Raw genomic sequence first — 5,987 nt, forward strand, 5'->3', positions numbered from 1 at the left:
AGAACCCTTCATAGGGTCTGATAGGACAACTCAAAACGTCCAAAACAAAGCATGCATAACAATGGGACTTTTGGGACAAGAAGAACACCAAAAAGCTACCAAAACAAGATCTAAACAATCCAAGCATAAAGGTAGAAGCTTTATACCTCCTGAAGCTTCCCAAGAAGATGATAATCCCAGATCTACAAACTTGCTTCCTTCATTGACTCATTTGATGCACTAACTTCTCCTTCGGCCATACAAAAAACACACTCTTAACTCATACACACACATACTAGAGGAGTTAGGTTTTGTCAGTAGCAGACCTTAAGGAGCATTAGGGGTCCCGGGCCACTGCTCAATTTCCGGCACGTAGTGTAAATTTTTTTTGTTTGTTCTATTAGGTGCACCGGCTTGAAGTACGAGGGACACCTCTATTAAAACATTCTTCGTCCGCCACTGGGGTTTGCCAAAAACGATTTCAGAACTTGGAGGCTGAAAAGATGTGGAAAAAAGGTCCATAATGATGCTTAAATACTCCATAAACCCTATAAGGTAGGGTTTCACCTAGACACAAGTATGCCCTGCGTACATATGCGCACGCCCAACGTACTAGACGCGCCCTAGTACGCTTAACGTACTCACATGTACGCCCAACATACAACTCCTGCCCCATAAATTATCATTGCGCCGCTAGGGCTTCCCGTGGCCACTCCTTTCTAATCCAAGGACTAAAAATGATATAATTACAACCCAATTGATGAATTTGAAATTACTTGAAGATTAGGGTGTTACACCGTATTTTTACGGTCATTTAAAACTTTTTATTTATGTTTACTTAAACAAAGTGCATTTATAAAAACGGAATTTTTCCATAAAAAGTATTTCTGAATAAATGGTTTTCATTGATTTATAAAAGCTTAGGGATTCATAACTGATACGAAACATAAAGATAAACAAATCTTACATGATTACAAACGGTTGTCGAAAGCATGGTAGTTGTCGGAAATGTGGTGCTCCATTTTCCGGTGAAGGGTGTGATGTTGCTATATTTTCTGATGGTGGTATGATTACTTGTTGTGGTGGTGGTCCGACCTTCAACAAAATAGAAAAATAATTAAAATAGTTTTTAATAACTAAAAATGTCAACAATGTTAAAAATAAATAAATAATAATAGGAAAAGTATATTATAATCTTTTTATGTGCCGTAAGGGATAAACATGCAATTTAAATTAATGAGGAATGAAACATGCAATTTTTAATGATATTAGAGACTGTCCGAGTTAATTTTTAAAAATATGGGCTAAATATCTTTTAATTTACTCTTAAATATAAATTGTAGTTATATATTTTAGAAAAAAATGTACAATATATAATAAAAATAAAAACATAACGATAAAGGTTATAAACTAAAAATAAGATAAAATATTATGGCAACATCCAAAAAAACAGAAAAAAAAAATTCCAAGCTGTCAGTGGTAGACAATTGCAACATGCGTACAAAAACAACCGAGTACGACAAGGCCAACGAAATTTCGTATACTAACGCTGAACGTCATTTTTCTAGGGCAATGATATTCCATGGCAGAATTTTTATTGTATTTTATTTATTTTGAAACTGGTAAATATGAAAACTTAGAATCTTTGATTTAAAAAGAAAAAACACCACTATATCGCTAGGGTAGAATCTTTTTAATACGGAAAGAATTTTCTTAATCCATTAAATTTAGGAGTCTAATGACAGTTATACCCCTACTTGTATAAGTTATAGTATATGGCTAGATTTCTTCTTGGGCTGTTTCATCCGAAGCCAATTATATTAAAAATAAAATATTGACAGTTTATACCCATTTTCTGAAAAAAATTTCCCTTTGTTGTTTTCATTTCCATTTTTTTTACAATGAATCTATCTAAATATTTATTTTTTTCTTTGGTAAATCTTCGCACAACTAACTTTTTCAGAAGATTTTATAAAGAATAAAACTATTACACAATCAATCATTTAATAGAAAAATAACATAACTTCAAACTAAAGTAAATCAAATCACAATAAAATATTGTTCAATAAAAAATTTCGAATGCATATCGATTTATTCAAACTACTCATATTAGAGGTGTACAAAGTGAACCGGTTTTTTACAACCGGTAGGAAAAAACCAAACTAGTTTTGTTATAAACAGGTTTTGAGAAAACCAAACCGATGGTTAGGAATAAGATATTTTAAAGCGAAAATCGATTTTTTACTGGTTTTAAGCCGAAACCGGTTAAGTGAGAAAGTTGGATACACTTTTAAATCAATTGATTGACAAGCCTTAGATTTCGAACTTGAAACTTGTCATATAAAAAGCCCAGATCATAGTGGTGGAGCCAAGAATTTTGATATGAGGATACAAACGTTATCAATTTATATTATATGTAGTTAGACATTAAAAACCATGGTACAACATCTTTAGCTAGGGGTACAATAACATATAACATGTTTAAAAATAAATTTTTTTATATACATAAAACAATTTTTTGGGGATGTTGTAGTACCCCAACGCCTCATCTAACTCCACCACTTTGAGACAATGCATTCTCATCACTTATATAACTAATATTGTCAAATAATTCATTGCTTATTTGAAAGACAAAGATAGAAGTTGGTGAAGATTTTAGTATTTGTGATGGCTCCACAAATTTAAATTTTGAAGGTTACGGCGCATTAGAATTTAATCAAAATTTTTAAGTGGTTGATTGTTTGATAGTTTTATGTGATTAATATGTTTATAACCTCTTTAAAAAACTTGATGGTGTAAATAATGGCAAAAAAAAACATATATATTATTTATTATAGAAAAAATATTGGTGTATACGATAAAGGAAGAGCAAAGGAAAAAAAAATAGGGTTATAAAATGTCAATACGTTAAAAGAAAAATAAAATGGAGGTTATACAATTCCTTATTTTTGGTATAATTGCTCTAAGAAGAAGCAACAAAACGGAATTAAAATCTCCAATTTATCTAAATAAGGGTAAATACTTGTAATGAACTTTTAATTTCAGTGGCTTAATTAAATTCTTCGTTGGAGGCTTAATTAAATTCTTCGTTGAAGAATCAAGGCCCATTTTTCTATGCAGTTGGCATTAATTGGCTTGTATAGACTTTAAAGTGACTGTAATGTACAAATCCTTAAACACCAAGTACTACTATAGCATGCATGATCGTTTTCTATGGAGTATATTCTCAGTTTTAAAAGAATAAAAATACATAGATTAAACCCTATCAGAAACCTCCGTGTAAACAACTCTTTGGTTCTGTATACATCCTTGATCCTTAAATCCTTAATGGACTCTCCTGGTTCTTATTCGCCTACCCCTCCTTTGCCAACAGAGATTCGTGTGCTCATTGGTGTTTTCGTTACCTTTTTTTGTCGTCGGTAAGTTCTTCCATTCCCTTCATGGCAGGTGTGGTTTTATTAAAAAATCCAGATCGATGTTAACAGTTTCTTTTTGCAGCTTTTGTGGTATCGATCATTGACTGTTTATGCAATATAGCGAAGAAGCAAAAGGATGAAATCGCTGTTAATAACAAGCAAACGGAAGAATTCGGTGACGACTCCCGGTTTATTCCGCTCACTATGGTTAAATTCCTGGATGATATGGAAACAGAAAAGCCGATCCGGTTCACTTCTCAACAGTTAAGAATAGCGACAGACAACTTCAGTATCTTATTGGGTTCAGGTGGGTTCGGGACAGTTTACAAGGGCCTTGTTAGCAACAGCATAGCTGTAGCTGTAAAAGTACTAAACGGAACCTCAGACAAGAGAATTGAAGAGCAATTCATGGCGGAAGTAAGCACAATAGGAAGAACCCATCACTTTAATCTCGTCAGGCTTTATGGGTTTTGCTTTGAATAAAGTTTACGAGCTCTTGTATACGAGTACATGGTCAACGGCTCTTTGGATAAACAATTGTTTAAAGCGAATACAGGAGCTGTTCTAGGGTTTGAGCAGCTCTACGAGATTGCTCTGGGAACTGCAAGAGGAATCGCTTATTTGCATGAAGATTGTCTTCAAAGAATCATTCATTACGATATCAAACCAGGCAACATACTTTTGGATTCAAAGTTTTGTGCAAAAGTGGCGGATTTCGGTTTAGCTAAACTCTGTAACAGGGATAACACTCATATAACGATGACCGGAGGACGTGGTACTCCGGGATACGCCGCCCCCGAGCTCTGGCTAGCTCTTCCAGTTACACACAAATGTGATGTTTATAGTTTTGGTATGCTACTTTTTGAGATCATCGGAAGGAGGAGGAACATGGACGAGCGTCTTGGTGATAGTCAAGAGTGGTTTCCGATATGGGTGTGGCGGAAATACGAAAAGAAAGAGTTGAAGGATTTGATGAGTGTTTGTGGGATCGAGGAGAAGAATCATGAAGCTGTTGAGAGGATACTTAAGGTAGCTTTTTGTTGCGTTCAGTATAAGCCGGAGACTAGGCCAGGGATGAGCATCGTTGTGAAGATGTTAGAAGGTGCGTTACTGGTGCCGGAGACTGTAAATCCGTTTTCACATTTATTTTCTGGTGTTGATGAAGCTGATACTTCTTTGGCTCGGTTGGCGTGGAATGATGGTGGCTCTGATTGGTCTTCGTCTCATGTTAACACCAAGTCTATTGCAGTTGGAGAGACACCTCTGATGAGGAGATATGAGATCACAATGGCTTCGGTGTAATCATATACAGAGGCAGCCAAAATTATATTTGTAAGTACATAGGTGCCGCCATGTCCGCCCTCCACTCATAGTTATGTTGTATTTAGAATCTAAGTTAAATAAGTGTATATGTTCGTAAAACATATGATCAAAGTGTATTCAATATAATTTAAGTCACATCATTTCTCAAACCAAGTATTGTGTTTATTTTGAGGCAAAAGTGTATCTCATGGTCGTTTATAGATGAAAAATCTTAAATAAAATCTAGAAATGCACTTGTAACAATTTATTGGGTAGATTATTAACTTAAGAATGAAAATGTATAATATGACATTCTTTGATATATATATGGTACTATTTTATACACAATCCATATCTTTATCCTTTGAGATAAAGATATTGATTTTCCATTGATAATCCTTATTATAAAACACAGTAAAACAAATTCATGGATCAAGCAAAGTATGTAAAATTTGTAAAAGGTATAATAACTTTTAATTTTGTTTACATCTAATCATTGAATTTTTTTATATTTAATATATATATTTTTTAATTATCCATGAATTATTTGATATTGTTCATATTTTATCCTTGATTTCATAATAGTAAAATATGAACAATTTCAAATATTTCAAAGGTAAATTTGTAAAGCCCGTGTTTCTGGGCTTACAATTTTTAGGACTGTAATAGTTTAGGTTAAACTTTGTAACCCAATTTGAAATAATAAGAATGTATTGTTTGCGAATTATGTGTTTTATACTTATCTGCTTAATTATGTGATTTAATTTAATCAAGAATATAAATAAGCGTAAAAATGAAATGTTATATAAACCCGATATGGATGCACGAAGATGTAGTGGTTGAGACGAGGTTTCCGAAAATATAAAGAATGCTGAAATCCGAGTTATAACGAAGAAGTTATGACTTGTCGAAGTTTCGCGACAAAACCGGTGTGATACAGCGTGACGTAAATAGTGAATTTACGCAGGAGTGATATTTAGTCTTAGTGATCAACACGAAAGACATACATAATGTTGAACAGAGAGCTTGCATAAAAAGAACGCCTAAATCTGACTTCGTATGAGGAAGTTATAATTTTTCGAAGTTTCAACTTAGTAGAAGACAACCCAAAAGTTCGAATTGAGATCGAGCGAGTTTTAGCCGAAACTTTCTAAACGAGAATCGAAGATCTCGTCGATGGTAGTGCAACAACAGAAAGAGGAACGAAAAAGGACGTCAGACGAAGAAGTTATGAATTTCTAACGAAGTTTTTCTGTCCCGGTCTACTAAAAATAAATAATAAAAAATAAA

General features: G+C 33.5%; 1 pseudogene across 1 annotated transcript; it reads left to right on the plus strand.

The window, feature by feature from the left end:
• Nucleotides 1–3,180: 3,180 nt before the first annotated feature.
• Nucleotides 3,181–4,867, plus strand: LOC145008271 (G-type lectin S-receptor-like serine/threonine-protein kinase At1g34300 pseudogene; annotated as a pseudogene). Its single transcript, XR_013663335.1, has 2 exons — nucleotides 3,181–3,398; nucleotides 3,478–4,867. The product of XR_013663335.1 is annotated as a G-type lectin S-receptor-like serine/threonine-protein kinase At1g34300 pseudogene (transcript).
• The last annotated feature ends 1,120 nt before the right edge of the window (nucleotides 4,868–5,987 follow it).

The sequence above is a fragment of the Lactuca saligna genome, chromosome 8 (genome assembly GCF_052625555.1).
Source record: "Lactuca saligna cultivar CGN05327 chromosome 8, ASM5262555v1, whole genome shotgun sequence".
In the NCBI taxonomy this organism is placed as follows: Eukaryota; Viridiplantae; Streptophyta; class Magnoliopsida; order Asterales; family Asteraceae; genus Lactuca; species Lactuca saligna.